Here is a 26,653-nt window from a genome sequence, read left to right as displayed (position 1 = left end):
TGTTGGAGTTTTGATTCTACAATCCTTTGTAGGGCAGGATTCGTAGATAGAGGTTGTTTAAATTTGGTTTTGTCATAGAATATTTTGTTTTATCCATCTATAATGACTGAGATTTTGCAGCGTATAGTAGCCTGGGTTGACATTTGTCTTTCCTTAAGGTTTGCATGACTTCTTTCTAGATTCTCTTTCTATTAGGATCTCTGTTGTGAAGTCTGGTGTAATTCTGATAGGTCTGCTTTTTATCTTAGCCCTTTTCTCTTACAAGTTTCAAGATTGTTTCTTTGTTCTATGCATTTATTGTTTTGATAATTATGTGATAAAAGGATTTTCCTTTCTGGTTGAATTTGTAGGGTTTTTTTTAGTACATAAAAAGATGTATATAAAAAGTACTAAAAGATGGCTATAAGGCCATCTGTTTCTTTAGGTTGGTGAAGTATTCTATGATTTTGTTGAAGATGTTTTTGCTTGTTTGGTCTGTGACTCTTTGCTCTCTTCTATTTGTATTTTTCTTAGATTTTATCTCTTCAATTCTGTCCTGGATTTCTGGATGTTTAGAGTTAACATTTTTTTTTATGTTTTTATTTTTTTTGACTGCTGTGTCAATATCTTCTAAGATATCTTCTATGCCTGAGATTCATTCTTCTATCTCTTATATTTTGTTGTTGATGTTTACATGTGCAGTTCCTGACCCCCTCCTTTACTACATTTTCCATTTCCAGGGTTTCCTCCATTTTTGATTTCTCTATTGTTTCTACTTCCATTTTTAGATCTTAGACTGCTTTGTTCAATTATTTCACCTGTTTGATTATGTTTTCCTGTATTTCTTTAAGGAAATTATTTGTTTCCTCTTTAAAGCCTCTACCTGTTTACCTGTTTTCCTGTATTTCATTCAGTGAGTTATTTACACTCCCTTTAAAGGACTCTATTATCTTCATGAGATAAGATTTTAAGTCAGCATAATGGTTTTCAGATGTGTTGGTGACCCCATGGTTTGCTTTGGTGGAAGAACTGGGTTCTGATGTTAACAAAGCATTCTGGCTTTTGTTGCTTATGGTCTTGTGCCTGCCTCTCACCAACTTGTTATCTCTGGTGTTACCTCACCTGGATTTGTCTGTCTGGAGCCTGGCTCCCATGTCTCTGTGTTGCTGTAGGTCTTCTGAAAGACCTGTGGCCCTGGCTGGAACAGATCCCCTGGGAGGCCTTCAGACTGTGGTATCAGTTACCCTGTGTCCATTAGATCTCCTGGGAATGCCTTCTGATAGTTGGGTCTTAAGAGGGAAAGACTAGCTGATGATCTGCTCTGACTGAAGTTACAGGCCAGAAGGGAGGTGAACTTAGTCCAAAATAGATCAGAATACAGTCTGCTGGGCACCAAATGGTTCCCAGCTGCTGTGATTATTTTGGAGGTTCCCTTATCTGTTGTCCTGTGTGCAATACTCCTGGGATTCCTTTAGACTGTGAGATCTTTGTAGGCATAGACATGCTGATGATGTTCCCTGTTGGAAAGCACGGGCCATAAGGACTATTTCCATTTTTTTAGACATTGGTTTTCGCCATGGAAATGTATGAAAACTCACAAGGCGATTCACGCTCATGACTCTGCGGAATTTGGATAAGAGTGAAAGGATTATTGAGGCCAGAGTGCAAGAGGAAGCACAGTGGCTCGTGAAAGAACTAAAGAAAACCAATGGTTAAGTTCAGGTTAGTCTCTGACTTTTATATCTTGGTCTATGTATGTCTTTTTGTGATAAGTTTTTCTATTTTATTCTAAGCTTGTTTTCTAATTAGATGTCATGAATATAGGTCTCATGTTACTTTTAATGCATTATTGGAGTCATAAATTTACCTAAGTACAAATGTCATTTGTTTTTTGCATGACATCATGAGAGGATGACTGTCAATGATAATATTTACCATATACGTGTAAGGAGCATACACAACATAATATTTGCTTTCTTATTATTTTTTTTTCTTCTTTGAAATGCAATGGTTTGCACTGCTTCTTTCAAGATTCTCTGTGGCCTTGTACAATCATGTTTGTATTTCTTGGTAGCAGTGTTGTGAGGGATTTTTTCATTTCACAGCTGATTATAATATAATTTTGATCAACTCTTGTATCTTTGATTTTATCATGACATAAAAATGTTATTATTTCTTCTTGCATAACATATAATATTTTGATTAATAACCTTTACTAAAACACACTTCTCAAAAAACATTCAAAATTTATGAAAGAATGTAAACTGGTAAAATGACTCATTAAACTAAGCTAGAAACAGTTTCACTGCCTCTAGTATTTCACTGTCTTCAGTCTCAGAGATCATTTTGACCTTTATAGATTTTGTATTACAAAATTGATGGGTGTAACTTTGCTAACATTCTGGTTGGTATTCATCAGTACTTTCAATGTAAGTATTACACTGTTTTTTATATTTATACATGAATAAATTTTAACATTTTTTTTTACTTCAAGCTACAGAAAATGAATGGCAATCAGATTTACCTTGTGAATGTCATGCACACAACAAAAATAACCTCAAAGTCTTTCATTTCATCCCCTTTACTTTAAAGTTATCTATATACAATTGTTTATTGTAAGTTGTTAAATTTCTGGTATAACATCAGTAATCTCAACAAATTCCACATGTTTAATTTTCCAACTATATAAACTCATGTGACTCTTGGTTGAATCTATATAATTTAAGATCACCTTCACTACAGCATCACAATTTTGATTCTTTGATCACAGAAATTTTACTACTGAAAGCAATAAAAAGAAACAATCATGCTCTCATAGATTGTTATTGCTTTTGTTTCTGTAGGAAAATACTGACCAAACTTAGTTGATGATATATTCACATCAACTAAGGGCTTACCCTTTTAGGAACCAGTACAGAACCTCAAAGAAGGAACTTGGAGGCATTAACTACATCAGTAAACATGGGGCATAGATGCTAAGTGGTGTGTTCCCCTTGTCTTTCTCACTGACCTTTTTCTACAGCCTAGAATGGCAAGCTCAAGACTGGAATTGCCTATAGAAAGTTTAACATACCCCATCATCTGTGATGAAGGCAAAGAACAGAGACATGACCAGAGTCTAGTTTTATGGAACTATTATTCAACTGAGCATCCTTCTTTGTATTGATTTTAGTTTGTGTCAACCTGACTAAAACTAACCAGCATAAAAGCTGATTATTTATTCATCTTCATGTGAAGTAAATCACATGATCAATATAATCCACACACTTTAAACATTTTTGTAATATAATATCTTGATAGTTAAAGGAAAATATCCATAAATTTTAGTTTTGCTTAAAATATTAAATGTGAAGTTTGGCCGTGATGAATAGTTACTTTCTTTTCAGTAAATGCTTCTGTTGCAATTGTACTGCATACTGGGTTGAGATCATTAAGACGTTTTTGTAATAGTAGATTATGCACTTACACTTTGCTTGCCTTTATAGTATTTTTCCCTCCATATTTTCCTATTATTCTTAGTTACCACCAAATTTCACTTTTTTTTTTTTTTTTACTTTCACAATGGATATTACTATGACACATCTATTTCTTAGACAGTAAGATTCATTGTTTGACAAATGAGCCTGTGAAAGTATTCATTTGTTTTGTTCTAGCATTTGCTTCACCTTGTATGGGCACTAAAAATAAATGCTCTCATAACATTTACTGATGTAAGTGTATCATAAAATACTTAGCAGTTGTTGACATTACATTTTTTCATATATAAGAGTGATATATTCTGTTTGTTTTTTAAATTTGTTCCTTCTAATTCTGTAGTGTCACTATATGTATATGATTCCACTACACTGTTCAAATAGATTATGTTTTTTTGTTTTGTTTTGATTTGATTTTGGTTATATTTTTGTTCTTCATTTTTTTGTCTGCTTATTTTAGAGATACTATTTCATGGAGTAGATCTGACACTAATGGAACTATGTTATAGACCAGACTGAACTGGAACTCAGATTTCCTCATGGATCATAGAACTGTCCCCTCCAATTTTTCAGGATTGGTACTATTGACATGGATAGGGACATTGTAGAATTTGATTCTCAACTTGCCCCTCCTCTAACAAACAAGCACATAAACTCTACCAACCCAATAGGATTTCAGTGCCTCTTTATCACAGTCTATGGCAAACCATAATTGATTTATTTCTTTATTTGTGAGAATGAGCTTTGTATATCCACTGGTACCTATAGTGACAACATATAGCACAGAAGAAAGAGCTTACAGGCTCAGAGGTCAAAATGTTTTCATGTTAGAACTGAGAATTTTCACAGTCATTTCTCCTTTTCTTCAGAGTGAAGACACCACAAAGTTACATTCAAAGATTTCTTCATCTTATTGATAAAGTTACCAGTTAGAGAAAATATCTGAGCAATGGTTAATGACATTCTGTCAGATCTATTCTATCAAATCTACTTCCCTCATTTTGTTGCCAAGATTGAGAGCATAGAAAATGGAAACGAGAGAGTTATAGTCAATATGGATGTCATTGTAAAGATCTATAGTGTATCCCAATCAGTATTTTGGTAAAGACCTGGGAGCACAAGTCCTGTTTGATGTTAAGAATGCTACATTGTCAATAGATCTCAAGAGATGAATAAGTTGAAAGACATGTTGAATGGATATAACCAAATATTAGTTCTGAAGCCTGATTTTTAACACATCCACATGTCAAGCCAAAGAAACAAACAATAGGTAATTCTTGTAAAGCTTGTTAATAACGATACATATTAGATTTAAGACTATAAATTCTGAGCATTCGTTTCAAAAATGAAAAAAAAGTAAACATGGGAATCTATGACCCCAATCCAAAAATATAAAAAAATAAATAAAAAGTCTACATATCTTGAAAGAGATGTGTGATGCAGGTGTTTGAGTAGTACAAGTTTTCATCAGATGGTCAGAAAAGATCTCTTAGAAAATATGCCATAAATGAATGTGTCAAAATGACTCATGTCAAACTTAAACTGTCTATTAAATGCATGGAGTATGTATGAAAACAAATTTCTAGAATGAGAAATAAATTGATCATGAAAATATATAAGTGGTATATTCTAAGGCTGTCAGTGAACCAAAGGTAGAATTTTTGGAGTTTGACCACAAACATGAAGACAGTGACATTGATGCCATTTGAAAAGATGAATGCAAATTAGCTTAACTGTGTAATCCTGAAAACTGTCCTCCATTATTAACCAGAAGTGCAACTCATATACATAAACACTTCAGTGGCTTAACATGTTACATCTAATCCAAAAATCTATTAGTGTGAGTGGTCTATGAATAAGCACAGAGACCTCCAGGAAATCCATATATATCATTGAACTATTGGTATTTTCATAGTTATTGCATGTTTCTTTTGGAACACTATTGGGGGCCATATTTGGAAGATATATACATGCTTATAAAAATAAAGATTTTATTCAGAGCATTCTTCTGACTTTAAATTCTGAATAACATATGCTGAAATAACTGGCTAATTTTTAGGACTTTATATCATTTAAGTCAAGGTCCTTGTATATGATAATGAACAACCTTATTTAACAAGGGAGAATGAAAACTAAGTCAGTTTTAAGGTTCAAGTGATCATGATTCTTCACCAGATTAGTACCTACTAGGTATTCATAATTAAGTTATGGCTTACAGTTTCTAATGTCCCTTAACTTCTTAATAAGTTCAAATGTATGTGTATTTTAAAAGAATTTACAAATTGTCTCAAACTTGTAGGCTCACCATGTGATCCCCAATTTATCATAGGATGTGTTCCCTGCAACATGTTGTGCTCCATTATTTTCCTGAATCCTTTTGATTATGACAATAAGGATTTTCTTAGCTTGATAGAAAAATTGAGGGAGTGTATTAAATTCTTAAAATCTCCCTGGTTTCAGGTAAAGCCAACATCTTTTACTTCTGAAAACATATGTACCATCTTTCTCATAGGTTAAAATCAATAGGGAACATGTAGTCAGCTGACCAGTACTACAATTCTGACTATCATATTATGCAAAGAAAATCTGGGAGTTCCAAGCCCCTACCTATATAGTAAATCTAAGGGGCAAATGGCAGGATGGGTCAACCATGCTAGCTACTTATCCATGAATTTTCTCATTGACTTCTACAAAATTGTTTGTAAAATGATTCCATTCACTTATTTAGATGTGAGAAGTCATCTATAGGACATTCTTTTAAGATGTTAATTCCATTCCTATATTAAAACAGTTAAACACATTTTCATCATATTATTAGACATGATTACATCAGTAAAGTAAGAACATTCTCTCAAATAATGAAGAGTATTAATGGCAACGAAAAATTTCAGGAAAGCTGAGTAGTTACAGTTGTTTTATGGGTCAGCTGGGAATATAGTTGATAATGGTACAGGTCAAAATGAAAAGAAAAGATTGTAGTACTGTAGGGACCATAAACACCCTCACATAAATGTCCTATCCTGTACTGGCATTGAATGCGCACTTCAGATAAAATGTTTGTGTGACCATGCACAAAATATAAAGTGGTATGTTGTGCTATTGATTTCAATGTATTTTGAATCTCCACCTCCTTCTAAAAAGACATTGCATGTCAGAACTAGGTAGACAGAAATAAATATTAGGAACTAGACTTCTTTTATAAATCAGATCACCACAAACTTTAAACTTCTATTATCACTTTAAAAGTGTGAATGGTAGTATCTTATATCAGATGGTGATGCAAACTTGTAGAACAGAGTTTATCTGAATCATTGAGTAATTAACTTGAACACTCTATAAATTCAAAAGATATGTGCATGTGGAATTATTTATTATGATCTTTGTTCATTTTATAGAAATTTGGCACTGTTAGAATGGAGAGTCATTATATTTGTAAACAAACAACCCAAAATTAATTTCATTTATATCTTGATCTGTCAATGAAAACATGTATGTATGTCATGTATTATGTTATAAATACATTTTAGTTGCTTCATTACAGTGTATTCATTTAGCAAATTCTTGCATTTCTTTGTAGGTTTGCAATGCATTCCCTATGCTTCTTGATTATTGTCCAGGAAGTCATAACATATTTTTTAAAAATTATGCATATATTAAGAGTTACCTTTTGGAGAAAATAAAACAACATGAAGAATCGTTGGATGTTACAAATCCTCAGGACTTCATTGATTACTTACTAATTCAAAGACTTCAGGTAAAGGGTTATAATATATAATTGTGCAATTAGTTAATTGGTCAAGGATTGTATAGTCCATTGAATATTTACTAATTTACAAGTGATATTTAAAATCATGCAAGTATCAATTGAAAAACTATTTTTTTATTACATGTGTGGGTGTGGCTGGGAGAAATAGAGTGAATTTGTTAAATTGAGCATATTAAGTTGTTCTATGAATTAAAAATAATAAGAAAATAAAATAATCAAGCAAGGTAGAATGATAAGACAAATGACAGATAAGATAAAACAAATTCCAACTTGGTTATAAATCATAAGAGGTTCTGCATTAACATGAACATTTTCATCATCATTATCCATGTAGGCTTTTCTTGTAGGATCCTAAGATTTTTCAAATTTCTTCAGTTCCTGTTGTTGTCTCCTTTTTCATTTCTGATATTGTTAATTTGAATATTTTCACTGGACACTTTAGTTGCTTTGGCTATGGATTTATCTATCTTGCTGATTCTTGCAAAGAACCATCTTTTGGTTTATTTAATCATTGTATCATTCTCTTTGTTTATGTTTGGTTGATTACTTCCCTGAGTTTAAATATTTCCTGCATTCTACTTGTCTTGGGTGTGCTTGCTTCTTTTTGTTCTAGAGCTCTCAGGTTTGCTGTTAAGATGCATGTGTAGAGCTTCTCCAATTTCTATACCAAAGCACATAGTGCTACGAATGTTTTCTTACCACTGCTTTCATTGTGTCTCATTAGATTGGGTCTGCTGTATCCTCATTTTCATTGAATTCCAGTATTTTTTTCAAGTACATAGCATTTTTGCTTTTATTTTCTAATAATAGTTTATAATAGATAATATTTTAAACATTGACCATTAATTAATTCTTTCACTTAATTACAAAATAAGCAGAGTGACTATAAGGACTTTGTGAATACTTCATGGTTTACCTATGCAGATTGGCATATTATAGCCCGGGTTTGATCCCTTTATTTTCTTTTTTCTCAATCTGCTTTGATACCATTTTAATTGTATGCAGGTATTAAGGGCAGTACTTGATTGAGCAACTAGCAATAAAAGAGATGCAAATAGTCAAGGAACAAGCAAGCAAATAAACTCAAATAATCAAAGAACAAGCAAGGCAATAAACAAAGTCCAGTGATCACGCCTGTAATCACTGTTTCTAAAGCTTATTAGTATGACCAAAATATCTGAGCCTACTTCCCTGTCCTAGCCCAAAGTCATTTACATGCCCAAAGCCTACTTCATTGTTTTAGCCTAAGATTTAGATTCCTGCCTGAAATTACTTCTTTGTTCAACCCGAAAGTCAGATTCCTGCCTGAAGCCCATTTAGTTTTCCTTGACCAATGTCAGATTCTAACCAAGTAGTCCATTTCCTTTTTGTTGGCTAATGTCAGATTTCTGCCAAGCAATCCTAGAAGCTCTCCATATCTTCCCCTTTTTTATTTTATAAACAAGACCGAGCCTGTCTTAGGTCATTCTGATAAGAATGTCTTCCTTACCCATCGTGGAATATGCATTATCGAAAACAATGCACTTCTGTCTTAGGTTTTAAGGCTCTGTGCAGAATCTTACCCGTTCTTGGCTTGCCAGCTGGTTAATTTAATAACTCTGTCTTGGGGTCAATTTTCAGTTTCAAGCCATGTACTTTGGCTGCCAACATGCTGCTGTTTTTAAAGACAAGCTTTGACATGATGGACAGGAATAAAAGTATTCCCAAGAAACTAAGGGCTAGCATAATCAAGGCATGTATGCCATTCTTGAAGCTTGACCAATGTGGAAATATTGATGTCAGGCCATGAATAATTTCATGAGCTCTCTCTGCAGCATCAAAGCTCAGCAGAGCAGCATTCTTTAAATTCATAATTTCACTATGCAAAGTTAAAACATCCTGAGAGGTGTTAGAAATTTTTATTTCTTTCTTAATTTCTTCCCTGATCAAGTTTGAGTAGAGAATTGTTCAGTTTTTATGGGTACGTGGGTTTTCTTTTGTTTTTGTTGTTATTGACTATCAGATATAGTCTGTGGTGATCTGATAGGATGCATAGCAGTTTTTTTTAATCTTCTCATATCATTTGAGATTTGTTTTGTGACTGATTATATGGTCAATTTTGGTGAATGTAACTTGATTTTCTGAGAAGAAGGTATAATCTTTTGGTTTAGGGTGAAATATTCTGTAGATATCTATTAAACCCATTTGGTTAATAATCTCTATTACTTTCACCATGTCTCTGTTATGTTTCTGATTCAGTGACCTGTTCATTATTGAGATTGTGGTGTAAAAGTTTCCCATTACTATTGTGTTGGATTCAATGTTTGCTATGTGTTTTGGTAAAGCTGCTTTTATGAATATGGGTGCTTTTGCATTTCAAAATAGATCTTCAGAATTGAGACTTTCTCTTTGTTGGTTTTCATTTAATGAATATAATGTGTCATCCACATATGGCTTCATAACTTTTGGTTGAAAGCCTATTTATTGGGTATTAGGATGTCAACTCCCTCTTGTTTCTTGGTACTATTTTCTTAGAAGACATTTTTTTTATCCTTTCACTTTGAGATGGTGTCTGTCTTTGTTATTGATGTGAGTTTCTTGTATGCAACAAAATGCTGGATCCAGTTGCTATCCAGTCTGTTAGCTTGTGTCTTTTTTTGGGGGGGAGTTGAATCAGTTTGTATTGAGAGATATTAAAGACAGATGATTGTTAATTTGTTATGATTATTGTTGCAGATGGCATTATGTGTATTTGATTCTCTCCTTTTTGTTTTGATGTGACATGATTAAAATCTTGTTTTTTTTCTTTGATATAGCTACCCTCTTTGTGTTGAGTTTCCTTCTAGAATCCTTTTTAGGGCTATATCTTTAGACAGATATTATTTCAATTTAGTTATGTCCTGGAATATTTTGATTTCTACATCTATGTTGATTTAGAGATTGCTGGGTATAGTAACCTTGGCTGGTATTCATGTTCTCTTAGGGTTTGCATGACTTCTGCCCAGGCTATGATAGCTTTTATTGTCTCTTTTGAAAATTCTGATGTAATTCTGATAATCTACCTTTTATGATACTTGGCCTTTTTCCCTTGCAGCTTTTTAATATTCTTTCTTTGTACTGTGCATTTAATGATTTTATTATTACGTGCTAAGAGTACTTTATTTTCTGGTCCAATTTATTTGGTGTTCTCTAGGCTTCATTTACATGTATGCCCACCTCTTTCTTTAGATTGTGGAAGTTTTCTTCTCTAATTTTGTAAAAAAAAAAAAAAGGTTTTTGGGTTTTTTGCTCTCCTCTATTCCTATTATTCTTAGATTTGGTCTTTCCCTTGTGTATTTGATTTTCTGGATGTTTGGGGTTAGGAATTTTTCATGTTTTAATTTTTCTTTGACATTTATGTCAACATCTAAGGTATTTTCTACACCTGAGGTTCTCTCTTCTCTCTCTTGTATTCTGTTGGTGATTCTTGCAGCCATAGTTCCTCACTGTAGGACCATGAAAGGCAGCCTGGTTTCTAGTTGACCTATGGTTGGAAACTCTGGTGATCCTAAGGGATGTTAGGAGTATTGCCTGATTATCATACCATAGACTCCTGACACGAGGCCACAGCCCTCTATAGATTTGTGGGCATCACTCAAATAAGGCCAATTTCTGAAGCCCCTTCACAGATAGAGGACATGACTACAGACCAATTAGCTTCAAGACATATCTTCATATTAATGAGGAACTGAAAGACCAGAACGGCTTAGCAAATTAAGCTTTCCTTCCCAGATACTCCTCCTTGCAAAAGGTAGCTAATCTCAGAACCACCCTGAGAAAATGTTATATGGATTTTGCTCATTTGCTCTCCACCATGACAACAAATACTTTAAACCTTGGAAGGCCTTTTTTTTTTTTTTTTTTTTTTTTTTTTTTTTTTTTTTTTTTTTTTTGTAGGGATTCACCTTGGGGAGCAATGGAGAAAGCCTTTGCCTAAAGAGTCATGACTAATCTCATGCAGAAGGCTTCTCAGCACTCCCAGCCACAGAGAGCATCAAGCCAAATCAGCCACTTGCTGACAAAGTGAAGGACTCATCTCTCTGTGGGACCCAGGCAAAGTGCTCTCCCCCCCTCCCCTTCAGCCATAGGCTGTATGCAGCCCATGGGACACCACTCAATTCTCAGCTTTTTCCCAGCTACTAGCAGCACCTGGTTACCCAAGAATGTAAGAATCATATGGTCCCTGGCTGTCCTGCAGGCCCAGGAATCTCAAGCCAGCTCCTACTGTCCTCAGGACCTCAGACAGAGCTCCCAACTCCTGGAGTAGTGTCCTAAAGCTTCCTACAGCCCAACTCCTGCCCTACACCATTGTGAGGTAAGGAAAGTCAAAATTCCTGTGTTCTGCATTTCAAAGCATCCCTATGCCTGTGGCTGGGGATACTAGAGACCCCCACTTAACCCTACACCTGACCCCTTTCTAGGTTTCCATTTCAACAGTTGTCTTCATTTGCACGTGTGCGTGCGCGTGTGTGTGCGTGTGTGTGTTGTTGTTGTTGTTTCTGTTTCCACTTTTAGGTCTTGGAACACTTTGTTGAATTTCTTCACCTGTTTGATAGTATTTTTCTGAATTTCTTAAGGGATTTATTTGTTTCCTCATTAAGGGCTGTCTAACTGTTTACCTGGGTTTTCCTGTATTTCTTTCAGTGAGTTAATTATATCCTCTTTAAAGAACTCTATAATCTTCAGGATATAGGATTTTAGGTCAGCTTCCTGATTTTAAGGTGTTTTGGTGTACCCTGGGCTTGCTGTGGTGGGAGAGCTGGGTTTTGATGGTGCCAAAGAATACTGGCTTCTGTTGCTTAAGATCTTGTGTTTGCCTCTCAACATCTTGTTATCTCTGTTGTTAGGTGGTCTGGGTGTCTATGTCTGGAACCTGACATCTGTGTCCCTGTGTTGCTGCAGATCTCATGGGAGACCTGGGTCTCTGGGCATAGCAGACCTCCTGTGAAGATTTCAGACTATTGGATCTTTAGAGTTGCATGTGTCCTGATGACCTGCTGCCCTGGCTGCAGTGGGTCTTCTGGGAGGCCTTCAGACTGTGGGGTTTTTAGGGGACAGACAAGCTGCTGAACTATTGTCTTGGCTGCTTCCGATCTCCTGGGAGACATTGAGACTGATGGGGTTTCAAAGGATCAGTCTAGCTGTTGTTCTATGTGTAGTAGCTCTTCTCTTGGGAGACATTCAGACTGTGAGGTATGTTGCCTTGTGTGCAGTAGAACTCCTCAGAGGCTTTCATAATGTTTGGTCAATTGCTCTGCATGCAGTAGAACTCCTAGGAGGCCTTCAGGCTGTGATGAATATTGCCCTACATGCAGCATAATTCCTTGGAGGCCTTAAGCCTGTGGTTTCTTCAGAGGAGCAGACAAGCAGGTTATCTGTCCTCATAGAAGGTGCAAGCTGGAAATGTAGTGAAATTCAGGAGTTGAGGATTCTAGGGGTTAATGCCTTCCAAGTTTGCTGAGCTCCTCAGGATTCCCACCTGCTACAGCTGTTTGGGATAGTCCCTTACTGGCTGCTCTGTGTGCAGTGGAACACCTGGGATGCTTTCAGACTGTGGTGACTTCAGAGAAGCAGAAAAGCTGGTGATCTTTAGAGATTGCCCTGAATCTGCCAGCTTCTCTCTGTACTATCTTTTTCTGATACTACAAACTTCAGTTTACAAGCATGGGAACTACAATGCACTTTTTCATCATTTATGGATCTTTGCATTTGTTCTACCTTACAGTTTTCTCAGCTATTAATCTATGAAATAAAAAAAATCCCAGAAGTCTCAACTAACTTGGATCCCTGAGATCTCTCAGACACTGAGCCACCTCCCAGGCAGCATACAAGAGCTGATTTGAGAACTCCTGACACACCCAAGGATATGACCTCAGTGAGATGAAACGTGCTTAATCCTCAAGAGGCTTGAGGCTCCAGGGAGTAGGGATACCTGGTGTGTATGTGTTTGTGAACATCCTTTTGGAGACAATGGGGAGGAAAAATGGGATGAGGAACTGTGGGAGGGTGGACCAGGAGGTGAGTAATGACTGGACTGTAAAAAAATAAAAGTAATAAAAAAAAGAAGAAAAGAATTTTATTTTGAGGAATGGAAGGAAAGGAATCATGATAATGCAAAAATACAGCTGGTTATTGGGTAATTAGTTTAGGTTAATAAGTCATCCATTAATGCATACTCTTAAGTTTGTTAATACAAAAACAGAGTTAAATGACTAAACTGTTGCCATATCCATTTTAGTAAGAAGAGCTTGTATTGGAGAAGGTCTGGCCCACATGGAGATGTTTTTAATCCTGTCCAACATTTTACAGCATTTTACTTTAAAACCTCTGGTCAATCCAGAGGACATTGACACCACCCTAGTTCAAACTGGTCTATTGTCTTTGCCTCTATCATATGAGCTCTGTTTCATTCCAAACTAAAGCTAAGTAGTCTTTCCCAAGGTGACTGAGACTCTGCTTTTACTTGTGAGCAAATGGGCCTTTACTGACCTATGTATCTGCATCCTGGAGTCCTTCCAGATGGACAGTGATATTACTTGTGAACTATCCTAAATTTTTCTCAATCCTTTATGAATTGCTCGTATTTTCACATATGAAAATTAAATTTATTGTTTCCACATAAAATTTTTCTTGCTGTGTGTGTCAAATCATTAAATGTGTTTTCATTTCAGTGCATTCCAAATGTAAAGTGTATTATCAATTGTTGGGAGCCAACTCCTAACAGAGAGCGGCTATCATCTTTACAGCCATCTCAGGCCATATACCCTGACAAGAGAATTGTTTTCAACAGCAAACAACAGCTGAGCACACTCTGATAAACATCTTGTTTTGCTTACATATCTTGTTTTGTTATTTAATGCTCCCAGCTGCAAGGTACATGTAGTAAAGTGTCTTCAGCTGTGTTTCCCTGCTTATGCTTATATATACCTATGATTTCCTTTCAATAAATGAGACTTGAATAAACTCTCAGTCTTGTCTCCATTCTTCATGTCTCTTGCCATCCCATCCCCTTCCATCACTTACTAGACCCTGACCTACAGTCTGGAGCAGCAGCTAGGGCCGGAACAAAGTGGCCCCCAAATATGGGGCAGAATGGGCTGTTACAATCAATCTCATGTCTTATTTTAGTAAACATTAGCATTCATTTTTAAGAAAACTAGTTTAATATGTAACTCAGTCTTATTCCTGTGTCATTTTCTGGGAGAATAATCTCTCAGTGATGTGTCATGTATACATTTTATCTTTTCTACATAACTTAATGAAATATGATTGTATATAGATTTCTTCATATGCACTATTATTTATGTAAATACACAGGCAGATGCATACATATGCACACAGGAAGGTAACAAGGAAAGATCTTGCATGCCAAGGGAAATAACATGAGATAAATCTTGAATTTTCTAGTTTTGAAGAATACCATTCTCTTGTCTTCCTCCAGAGCTACCTCTCAACAGTCCATGTATGATTCCATATAACCTCTATACACAAACAATACTATGTACATATATGGGTTTATTGTTAAATATGATGTGCTATTTATAAAATATATTATACATGTTCATGTGAGACTCCTACCCTTACTTCTCTGCCTGCCAGTCCACTCAATACAAACCTAGTATTGGCAAGGTCTGCCTTGTCCTCTTTGTATTCCATCTTCTGGTCCACAGTTCTGCCTGCATCCTTGGAGGTCTGCTGTCACATTGTACAACCAGTTCTATGTGCAATCCTAGAGGCCTGCTGCCATCAAGGTCTACCAGCTCTCTCTATAGTCCCATAAGACTGCTACCATCAAGAACTACCAGGCTGCCCAAACTATAGACAACAGATGAAGGCCAGTGTAAGAACATAATCAACAAAAGCCAGGGTACCACCAGAAAACTATTATCTTACTACACCAATCCCTAGATATCATAACACACCTGAAGCACCAGAAAATGACCTGAAATCTAATTTTATCTTATCAAAATGATAGACATCTTTAAAGAGGAAACAAATAATTCTCTTAACGAAATATAGTAGAGTACCATCAAACAAATAGAGGACATATAAAGGAAATGAATAGATATAAAGAAATAAAAAAATACACCATACAAAACGAATAAAACTGTCCAAGACATGAAAATGGAAAGAATAGCAATAAAGAAAACAAAAACTGAGGCAATGCTAGAGACAGAGATCCTAAGAAAGAGACCAGAAACTACAGAATATAAGGGATGAAGGAATCTCAGACATATAAAATATGGTAGAAGAAATTGATATGTTGTTCAAGAAAAATCCAAAAATCTAAAAGGTTTCTAACACTAAACATCTAGTAAATTTGAGACAGTATAAAAAGACCCAACCTAAGAATATTAGAATAGCTCTAAGGTTGAGAAAATGTCTTTAACAAAATCATAGAAGAAAATTTTCTTAACCTAAAGAAAGGGAAGTCTATAAATATACAAACAGCTTACAGAACACAGCATAGATTAGACAAAAAAAAGAAAATCTTCCTGTTATATAATAAACAAAACAATAAATGTATAGACCAAATAAGTAACACTAAAAGGGAATAAAGGCCAAGTAATATATAAAGGCAAACCTATTAGAATTACACCTTGTGGGTCCCTTCTGGAGGGTGCCCCACAACAATCTCTGGCTTGGATTGGTGCAGGGGTCCGGGCCAAAGGGTCTGTGAGCAGGGAGGGGGAATTTGGCTCTGCTGTCTCTGCTGCTGCCTCCACCCGCATCTCCGTTGTCTCTACCCAGTTACTCCCAGGTGCTGCAGTCTTCTCTCTTTACTTAGCTGGTCTGGGCTGTGCCAGTGAGGTGCCGTCTAGCTAGCAGGGAGGAGAGCAGATCTCTTCTCCAGTGTTACAGCTCTTGCTGGGTTGGTGAGATGCCGGCTGGCTGGTGAGGAGGGGAGGGTCCAGAAGGCACCTAGAGAAAGCAGATCTGTTCCCAAGTGTTACAGCTCTTGCAATAGAAACTCTCAGACAATGGGATGATTCTCACACACATAAGGGATTCTCTTGAATCCCTTATACACAGTTTTGAGGCGGTTTAGGATCTGGCAGCAGATAACCGTATTGGCTTGATCTGAGAGCTCAGAGAAATGTCATCTACATATGGCAGAGCCTGAGGCACTATTCCTACATGACCAATGGCTATAGACCTCCCTGTGGGAGGGGTTGTGGGGGGCTGAAGCTGAGAGAACCAGGGGCCCAATAACAAAAGCCAAACACCTTCGGACCCATTAGGGTCCAGGGTTAGAAGCCTGTTCAACCAGGCACCCAGCTGCCTCTCACAGTCCACCTCCCCACAAATCTGACTTCTCAACAGAGACTCTAAAGTCCAGAAGATTCTGTACTGATGTCTTGCAGACCCTCAGAGATGACAGATGACAGCCATGACTACTATAACCAACAAAACTTTCAATCACTACAGATGGAGAAAACAATATATTTCATGACAAAATCAAATTTAAACAATATCTTTCCACTAATCCAGCCCTACAATGGATATTAGAAGGAAAGCTCCAACAAAATGAGGGTAACCATACCCAAGACGACACAAGAAATAAGTAATTTCATACTAGCAAAACCAATTGAAAAGAAATACACACATACACACACACACACACACACACACACACACACACAAATAGCAGCCCCACTAATACAAAAATAAATGAAATTAATAGCTGGCCATTAGTATCTCTTAACGTCAATGGACTCAATCCCCAAATAAAATGACACAGGCTAACAGACTGGATACACAAACATTCCAAGCAAATAGCTGGAGTAGCCATTTTAATATCTAACAAAATAGCCATTATATAGGCTTAGATTTTTCAAAACCTACTTTATTAAGGGTTATCAATTGCTTCAACTCCCCTCTTTCTAGCCTACTGTTTAAATGTAGGGGACAAAAGATGGTATATAGTACAAGGGAATATAGACCTGTTTAGAAGTAGGTCTTCGTTGTCAACAAGACCTACTTGACAATGAAGATACTTTCTTAGTATCCTTGCCAGCATGAGCTGTCACTTGAGTTTTTGATTTTAGCCATTATGATTGGTGTAATATGGAATCTCAGGGACATTTTAGATTTGCATCTCCCTGATGACTAAGAATATTGAACATTCCTTTAAGTGCATCTTGGCCATTTGAAATTTCTCTGTTGAAAATTCTCTGTTTAGCTTTGTACCCCATTTTTAATTGTGTTATTGGTTTTTTTAGAGTCTAAATGTTTGAGTTCTGTATATATTTTGGATATTAGCCCTCTATCAGATGTAGACAGTGTCCTTTGCCTTACAGAAGCTTTTCAGTTTCATGAGGTATTATTTATCAATCGTTGATCTTAGAGTCTGTGCCATTGGCATTTGGTTCATTATTTTTTCCCTGTGCCAATGCATTCCAGGCTCTTTCCCACTTTCTCTTCTATTAGATTCAGTGTATTTGGTGTTATTTTGATATCTTAATTGGAAATAGTTCTACCAGAAGACCCAGCTATACTACTATTCTGCACATTCCCAAATGATGCTCCCCCACACCACAAGGACACATGTTATACTCAATGATTACTGTGTCAAAGAAGAAAAAAGAAATTAAAAAAATTTCTAGAATTCAATGAAAATGAAGGTATAATATATTCAAAGTTATGGGACACAATGAAAGCACTGCTAAAAGAAAAGTTCATAGCACTAAATGCCTTCATAAAGAAATTGGAGAGAGCTTGTGCTAGCAAGTTAAAGTATTACTGAAAGTTCTAGAAAAAAGAAGCAAACATATGAACGATGAGTAGATGGCAGTAAATAATCAAACTAAGGACTGAAATTAATCAATGAAAACAAAGTGAACAATACAAACTATCAACTAAACCAAGAGCTGGTTCTTTGAGCAAACCAATAAGATAAATAAACTCTCAGCCAAACTAACTAAAAGGCAGAGAGACACTATCCAAATCAATCAATCAATCAAATCAGAAATGAAAAGGGAGATATAACAACAGACACTGATGAAATACAAAAAGTCATTAGGTCTACTTCAAAGCCTATGCATTACAAAGTTGGAATATCCAAAGAAAATTGATGGATTTTACTGATAGATATCACTTACCAAAGTTAAATCAAGACCACAAAAACCAATCAATGTACTCTTCTAACCACTAAAAAATAGAAACTTTCATTAAAAGTCTCCTAACCAAAAATACCAGATGTTTTAATGTAAAATTCTATTAGATTTTTGAAGAAGAGTTAATACTGACACTACTCAAACAATTCCAAAAAATAGAAACAGAAGGGATATACCAAACTCATTCTATGAGACCTCAGTAATGATGATACCTAAACCACACAAAATCTCAGGAAAAAAGAGAATTTCAGATCCATTTCCCTTATGAACTTTGATGAAAAATATTCAACAAAATGCTTGTAAACAAATCTATGAACGCCTCAAACATTTCATTCACCATTATCAGGTAGGCCTCATCCTAGGGCTGCAGGCATGGTTAAATATACAAAAATCCATCAATGTAATTAACCTTATAAAAACCAATTGAATATTAAAAACCACATGATAATCTCATTCGATTCTGAATAAGCCTTTGAGAAAATCTAAGACTCATTCATGTTGAAAGTCTTGGACAGATCAGGGATACAATGTGCATACCTAAACATAATAAGTGCACTATACAACAAGCCAATAGCCAATATCAAATTAAATGGAGAGAAACTCAATCCAATTCTACTAAAGTCAGGAACAAGACAAGGCTGTCCATTCTCTTCATGTCTCTTTAATATAGTACTTGAAGTTTCAGACACAGGAATAGGAAAACTAAAGGAGATCAATTAGATACAAATTGGAAAGGAAATCAAAGTATGATTATTTGCAGATGTTATGACATTATACATAACTGACCACAAAAATTCAAACAAAGAACTCCTTCAGCTGATAACTACTTTCAGCAAAGTGACTGGATAAAAAATTAATTCAAAAAATCAAGAGACCTCTTTTATACTAATAATAATTGGGCTGAGAAAATCATGGAAACAACATTTTTCACAATAGCCCCAAATAGTAAAAAATATCCTATGTAATTCTAACCAAGTGAGTGAAAGACCTGTATGACAAGAACTTAGAGTTTCTGAAAAACACATTGTAGAAGATATCAGAAAATGGAAAGATCTCCCATGCTCATGGACCAATAGGAGTAACAGAAAAATGCTCACCTTATTCATATCTATCTACAGAGTCAATTCAATTCCTATCAAAACTACAACACAATTCTTTACAGACCTTGAAAAAATCAATTCTTACCTTCCTATGGGGGAAAAACCCAAGCAAGCAATACTAGTAAACAGTATTGTGATTGAAGGAATGGTCAACACTGGAACAGATGTCACCACTACCTCTTCAAAATCTTGGCCTGCAAGTTGGCCACTTCAAGAAGTAAACACCCAGTTTCAAGGAGTTGGAACTTTATCCAAAATAAAGCAAAGCTTCATATGGCTTAAATGTACAGGTCCCGAATGTCAAGAACAATTAAGGCCATATTTGGCTGATGTAGCCATTAACTTATGGGGAAGATATCAGTTACAACAGTGGAAAACACAAATTAATATCCCCTCTGTTTCTGAGGCTGACCACAAATTTGGTCAGGCTCTTAATAAAAAAATTAAATTAGTTAAGGAACATTGTCAAAGCCAGTTACACACTGTCCATGCTGGAGTTAAACAAGATACAGCAGGGGCTGACAATTTAGCTCTACCCCAAGGAACCATTGCTTCTTGCCAAGATACTAACAGCCTTAACACTAAGGTGTTTGACTGACAAACACATTTGGATTGATCAATGGCTTGACAAAAAATAAACCACAGGTGCTAGAACAGCTAGTCCAGGAGCAGTTGGAGGCTCAGCATATAGAGGAGTGTGCCAGCTCTTTGAATTCTCTAATATTTGTCATTAAAAAAAACAAACCAAAACAAAAAGTCTGACGAATGGAGGATGTTCACAGATCTCAGAGCAATTAATAAGATTATTCAGCCAATGGGTTCCCTGCAGCCTGTAATCCCATTGCCTTCTTGTTGTCTAAGTAATGGCCTATCACAGTGATTGATCTAAAAGATTGGTTTTTTTTCTCCACAATTCCTATACATGAAAGGAAAGTTTTGCTTTCTCAGTATTTACCTCCAATAGATGTTGTCCAATAAAAAGATATCATTGGAAAGTCTTGCCACAAGGAATGTTAAGTATTCCTACTTTGTGTCAATATTTTGTACAAAAGCCATTGGAGATGATTTGCAATCAATTTCTCCAATCCATTATTTTCCATTATATAGATGATATCCTATTGGCTGATTCAGATATAAATATCCTGGAAAAGATGTTTGATGAAGTAGAAAAAACTAAACCAAACCAAACAAAACAAAACAAAAGAAAGCAAAACAAAACAAAATAAAACCCTTGCATTGCTGGTGATTGTAAATCATCCCTGATAAAATACAAAGAGAGGACTCTATTAATTAACTAGGATATAGAATAAGTCTGCAAATGGTTAGGTCACAAAAGGTACAAATCAGAAGAAATGAATTAAGGACTCATAATGATTTTCAGAAGTTACATGGAGATAGTAACTTGCTGCAGCCTGAGATTGGCTTGGCTACTCAAGAGCTAAGCACTTTATTTTAGACCTTACATGGTGACAAAGATTTAAATAGCCCAAGGAAATTATTAGCTAAGGATGAGAAGGAGTTAGCTCTAGTAGAAATGAAATTACAGGATCCACATCTAGATTGTCTTCATCCAAAGATGGCATGCATCTTAGTTATCTTACCTTCTATTCATTCCCCTACAGGAATTTTCATTCGGAGAGAAGAACATATTTTAAAATTGACATTTTTTAGCACATAAACAGAGCAAGAAATTAAAAACCTACATAGAGAAGGTCTCTGAACTGATACTAAAAGGAAAAACTAGACTTCAACAATTAGCTGGAATGGATCCAAACTGAGAATGTGGTATCTTTTACTAACACAGAGATTGCATTGTTATGGACACAAGATGAAAATTGGAAAAGAGCATGCAGTAATTTCTTGGGAGAGATTAACAACAGATACCTTAAAAGCAAGTTACTTCATTTAATAAAAACAACTAATGGGATTGTCCCTCATATAATAACAAGCATTCCAGTTTCTAGAGCTCTTACATTTTACATTGATGCTAATAAATCTGGAAAACCAGTATATAAATCAGATGTAAGTAAGGTGGCTGAGAGTCCCTATAAGTCAGTTCAAACATCTGAGTTATATGCAATACTTATGGTGTTGTCAGATTTTCAAGAATTTCTTAATATAATAACTGACTCTTAATATGCAGAAAGGGTTGTTTTACACATAGAGACTGCCGAACTTATTCAAGATGGTTCTGAATTGACTTCGCTATTTACTTAGTTATAATAAATCATCAGAGATAGGAGTCATCCACTATATATATAACACACTTAAGATCCCATACAGTTCTGCCAGGTCCTCTGGCACAAGGTAATATTAACATTGACCAGCTATTGGTGAGGAGTGTGCTAGAGGCTCCAGAATTCCATAAAAATTCTATGTTAACAGTAAAGGTTTGAAGAAAGAATTTTCTATCACTTGGAAACAAGCCAAAGAAATTGTGAGGCAGTGTCCTATTTGCTGATTATATAACCAACCTCCATTACCTACAGAAAATAATCTTAAAAGTAACCAAAGAAATGATATTTTGCAAATGGATGTCTTTCATTTTACAGAGTTTGGTAAACTGAAATATGTGCATCATACTGTAGACACATATTCAGGCTTTCAAGAACAATTGCCTTAGCTTCAGGGAAGGCTGATTCTCTAATTACACATTTGTTAGAAGTTATTGTCATTATGGAAATAGCTATACAAATTAAAATGGACAATGGTCCGGCATATGCCTCTAATAAGATGAAGCAGTTTTTTAAAACATACTATAATATAAAACATGTTATAAGGCATATCACATAATACTACAGGATAAGTGATTATGGAGATATCTAATTGAACTCTAAAGGAAGTGCTTAACAGGCAAAAGGGTGCAACAAAGAACCCCCAGAGATAAACTACATAGTGCTTTATTAACCTTAAAAATTTTAAATGCTAACAAACAAAAACCTATGGCTGCTGAAAAACATTGGTTTGTGGAAAAAAATTGCTGAACTAAACCAACTGTTTATGTTAAGGATGTTCTGACATCATAATGCAAATGGGAAATATGTTAGGCTAGGGGAGGGTTTATGCTTATATTTCCACAGGAAAGAAAAAAAGCTATGGCTTGTTTCCAAATTGTTATAAATCAGACATGACAAAGCGAGACCCCTTGAAGACCTTGGCTACAGACAAGAAGGAGTCTAATAAGATCAACAAGCTGGTGATGTATATATATCTGTACACAGAGAGAGCTCTGGGGCCATCTGAGACTTATATATATATATATGTATATGTATATGTATATGTATATGTATATGTATATGCATATGCATATGCATATGCATATGCATATGCATATGCATATGTATATGTATACGTATACATATATGCAGCCAATAATACTACAGGGCATATAATTCTTATGGCTTGTTATTGCATACCATCATTTAAGATGGCAGAAAAGGAAATTTATATTGTAGTTTGATTATGTGAACAAACTAACCTCTAAAGAAACGTTATTTCTCACTTTTTTATTGCTTATTTTATTTGTTTTATTGGTTATTTGTTTACATTTCAAATGTTGTTCCTCTTCCTGCTTTCTTCTCTGCAAGCCACTTATTACCTCCTCCTCTCCTGCCTCTATGAGGGTGCTCCCCACCCACCCACTCACTTCTACCTCACTGCTCTAGCATCCCACTATGCTGGGACATTGAGCCTCCACAGGACCAAGGGCCTCCCCTCCTATTCATGACAGATAAGGCAGTCATCAATCTGCTACATCTGTGGCCTGTGCCATGGGATCCGTCTGTGTGTATTCTTTTGTTGGTGGTTTACTACCTGGGAGTTCTGAGGAGTCTGGTTAATTTATATTGTTTTTCTACCTGTGGCATTGCAATCTCCTCCAGCTTCTTCAATCCTTACCCCAACTCTTCCCTTGTGATCTCTTGCTCAGTCTGATGGTTGGCTGTGAGCATCCACATCTGTATTGGTCAGGCTTTGGTAGATCCTTTTGGGAGACCACTAAATCAGACTCCTGTCAGCAAGTGCTGCTTGACATCAGCAATAGTATCTGAGTTTAGTGTCTGCAGATGGGATGGATCCCTATGTGGGGCAGTCTCTGGATGGCCATTCCTTCAGTCTCTGCTCCACTCTTAGCCCCTGTATTTTCTTTAGAACAACTCTGGGTTAAAATTTTTGAGATGGGTGGGTGGTCCAATCCCTCAACTAGAGAGCTGTGACTATTCACTGAATACAGTCTCTACAGGTTCTATCTCCCTTGAGTCGGGTATTTTGGGTAATGTCAGCCCCTCTGAGTCCTGGGAACCTCTTGCTTCACTGGCATCTGGACTTTTTAGTAGCTATCCTAAGTTTCCTATTGCCCACTGCCATATACCTCAGGTCAATATACTGACCCTCTGAACTTCTCCCGTGTCTCCCATACCTGATCCTGTCCATCTTTTATCTTCCCCTTCCTCTCACCCTCTCAGATTCCTCCCTTCCTCTACCTCCCTTTAATTCCCCCTTCTAAGTAGGACTGAAGCATCCACACTTTGGTCTTCCTTCTTCTTGAGCTTCATATTGTCTGTGGGTTGTATCATGGGTATTCTGAGCTTTTAGGCTACTATCCACTTAGCAGTAAGTACATACTGTTCTTGATAATTACATGCGTGTTCTTTTGAGACTGGATTTCCTCATTCAGGTGATATTTTCTAGTTTCATCCATTGGCCTGTGAATTTCATGAAGTCATTGTTTTTAATAGCTGAGTAGTACTCCCTTGTGTAAATATACCACATTCTCTGTATCCAGTCCTCAGTTTAGGAACATCTGTCTTGTTTCCAGCTTTTAGCTATTATAAATAAGACTGTTACAAACATAGGGAAACATGTGTTCTTGTTGTATGTTGGAGCATCTTTTGGTTATATGCACAGGAGTGATATAGCTGGGTTCTCAGGTAGAACTATTTCCAATTTTCTGAGGAATGCACAGACTATTTTTCTGAGTGATTGTACCAGCTTGCTTTCTTTCCAGCAATAGAGGAGTGTATCTGTCTCTCCACATGCTCGCCAGCATTTGCTGTCATCTGAGTTTTTGATCTTAGTAATTTTGGCTGGTGTGAGGTAGAATCCTAGAGTCATTTTGATTTCCCTGATGACTAAGAATGTTGAACATTTCTTTAGGGGCGTCTCAGCCATTCGAGATTCCTCAGTTGGAGATTCTTTGTTTAGATTGGTACTTTTATTTTTTATTTTTTATTTTTGTTATTTGGTGAGTTCTTTGTATATATTAGATATTAGCCCTCTATTGAATGGATGGTTGGTAAAGATCCTTTCCCAATTTGTAAGTTGCCATTTTGTCCTATTGACAGTGTCCTTTGCCTTACAGAAGGTTTTGAATTTTATGAGCATCCATTTGTCAATGGTTGATCTTAGAGCCTGAGCCATTGGTGATCTCTTCATGAAATTTTCCCCTGTGCTGTGTTCAAGGCTCTTTCCCACTTCCTCTTCTATTAGATTAAGTGTATCTGGTTTTATGTGGAGGTCCTTGATCAACTTGAACTTGAGCTTTGTACAGGGAGATAAGAATTGATCAATTTGCATTCTTTTACATGCGGACCACCAGTTGAACTAGCGCCATTTGTTGAATATGCTGTCATACTTCTACTGGATGGTTCCAGCTGCTTTGTCAAAGATCAGGTATACAAGGTGTATGTGTTTATCTCTGGGTCTTCAATTCTAGTCCACTGATCTATGGGACTGTCTCTGGACTAATACTATGTGTTTTTTAATGTGAATGCTTTGTGATACAGCTTGAGGTTAGGGATGGTGATTCCCCTAGAAGTTCTCTTATTGTTTGGAATAGTTTTTACTATCCTGGGTTTCTGTTATTCCAGATGAATTTGAGAATTTCTCTCTCTATCTCTGCGAAGAAATTAGTTGAAATCTTGATGTGGATTGCAGTGAATCTATAGATTGCTTTAAGTAAGATGGACATTTTTACTATGCTAATCCTGCCAATTCATAAGCATGGGAGAGCTTTCCATCTTCTGAGATCTTCTTTGATTTCTTTCATCAGAGACTTGAACTTCTTAATGTACAGGTCTTTCACTTTCTTAGTTAGAATGACTCCAAGATATTTTATATTATTTGTGGCTATTGTGAAACATGTCATTTCCTTAATTACTTTCTCAGCCCATTTATCATTTGAGTAGAGGAAGGTTACTGATTTGTTTGAGTTAATTTTGTATCCAGTCACTTTGCTGAAGTTGTTTATCAGCTGAGGGGCTCTTTGGTGGAATTTTTGGTGTCACTTAATTGTACTATCATATCATCCACAAATAGTGATATTTTGACTTCTTTCTTTCCAATTTGTATCCCTTTGACCTCCTTTTGTGGTCTAATTGCACTGGCTAGAACTTCTATTTCCATTTTTAGATATTGGATGGTTTTGTTCATTTTCTTCACATCTTTGGTTTTTGCTTTTCTGTATTTCTTTAAGAAATTTATATTTTCCCTCTTTAAGGACTTCTACCTGTTTTCCTGTGTGCTCCTGCATTTCTTTAAGAAATTTATTTATACCCTTCTTAAAGTCCTCTATCATTATCATGAGATGGGATTTCAGACCAGAATCTTGCTTTTCAAGTGTTTGGGGTATCCAGGGTTTGCTGTAGTTGAAGAGTTGGGTTCTGGTATTGCCAAGTAGCATTATTTTCTGTTGCTTATGTTCTTGAACTTGCCTCTGGCTATATGGTTATCTCTGTTGTTTACTGTCCCTCCTGTGAGCCTATGTTCCTGTGTTACAGGATGAGTCAGAAGTTCAGTGATCCTGGATCTGTTGGAAGTCCTGGAGGACAGGTTGCCTCTGGGTGTAGGTGGGTTAGTGAGGACAGAACACAGCCTCCCACCACCCTGGGTGCAGGTGTAAACCAGAAGAACCTTGTGGCTATGGTTGGGTTGAGGTGCTGTGTTCCCTGGGCCGGGGATCTTCCAGGTATGCCTGGTATTGGGGTCATTAGGATCCTCTGTGATCCTGGATCTGTTGGAAGTTCTGAAGTAGAGGCATTGTGCCAGGGGCTAGCCCCTGTGTAGTGGAGGAAGTCTTCTTTCTTCTTCTTCTTTCTTCTTCTTTTTTTCTTCCTCTTCCCCTTCCCCTTCCCCTTCCCCTTCCCCTTCCCCTTCCCCTTCCCCTTCCCCTTCCCCTTCCCCTTCCCCTTCCCCTTCTTCTTC

General features: G+C 36.3%; 1 pseudogene; it reads left to right on the top strand.

Moving 5' to 3' along the window:
* LOC114633058 overlaps positions 1-26,653 on the top strand; it is a 108,707-nt pseudogene that overhangs the window by 5,749 nt on the left and 76,305 nt on the right.

The sequence above is a fragment of the Grammomys surdaster genome, unplaced genomic scaffold, assembly GCF_004785775.1.
Source record: "Grammomys surdaster isolate TR1022 unplaced genomic scaffold, NIH_TR_1.0 513, whole genome shotgun sequence".
NCBI lineage: Eukaryota > Metazoa > Chordata > Mammalia > Rodentia > Muridae > Grammomys > Grammomys surdaster.
This window is presented reverse-complemented; position numbering and strand designations above follow the sequence as displayed.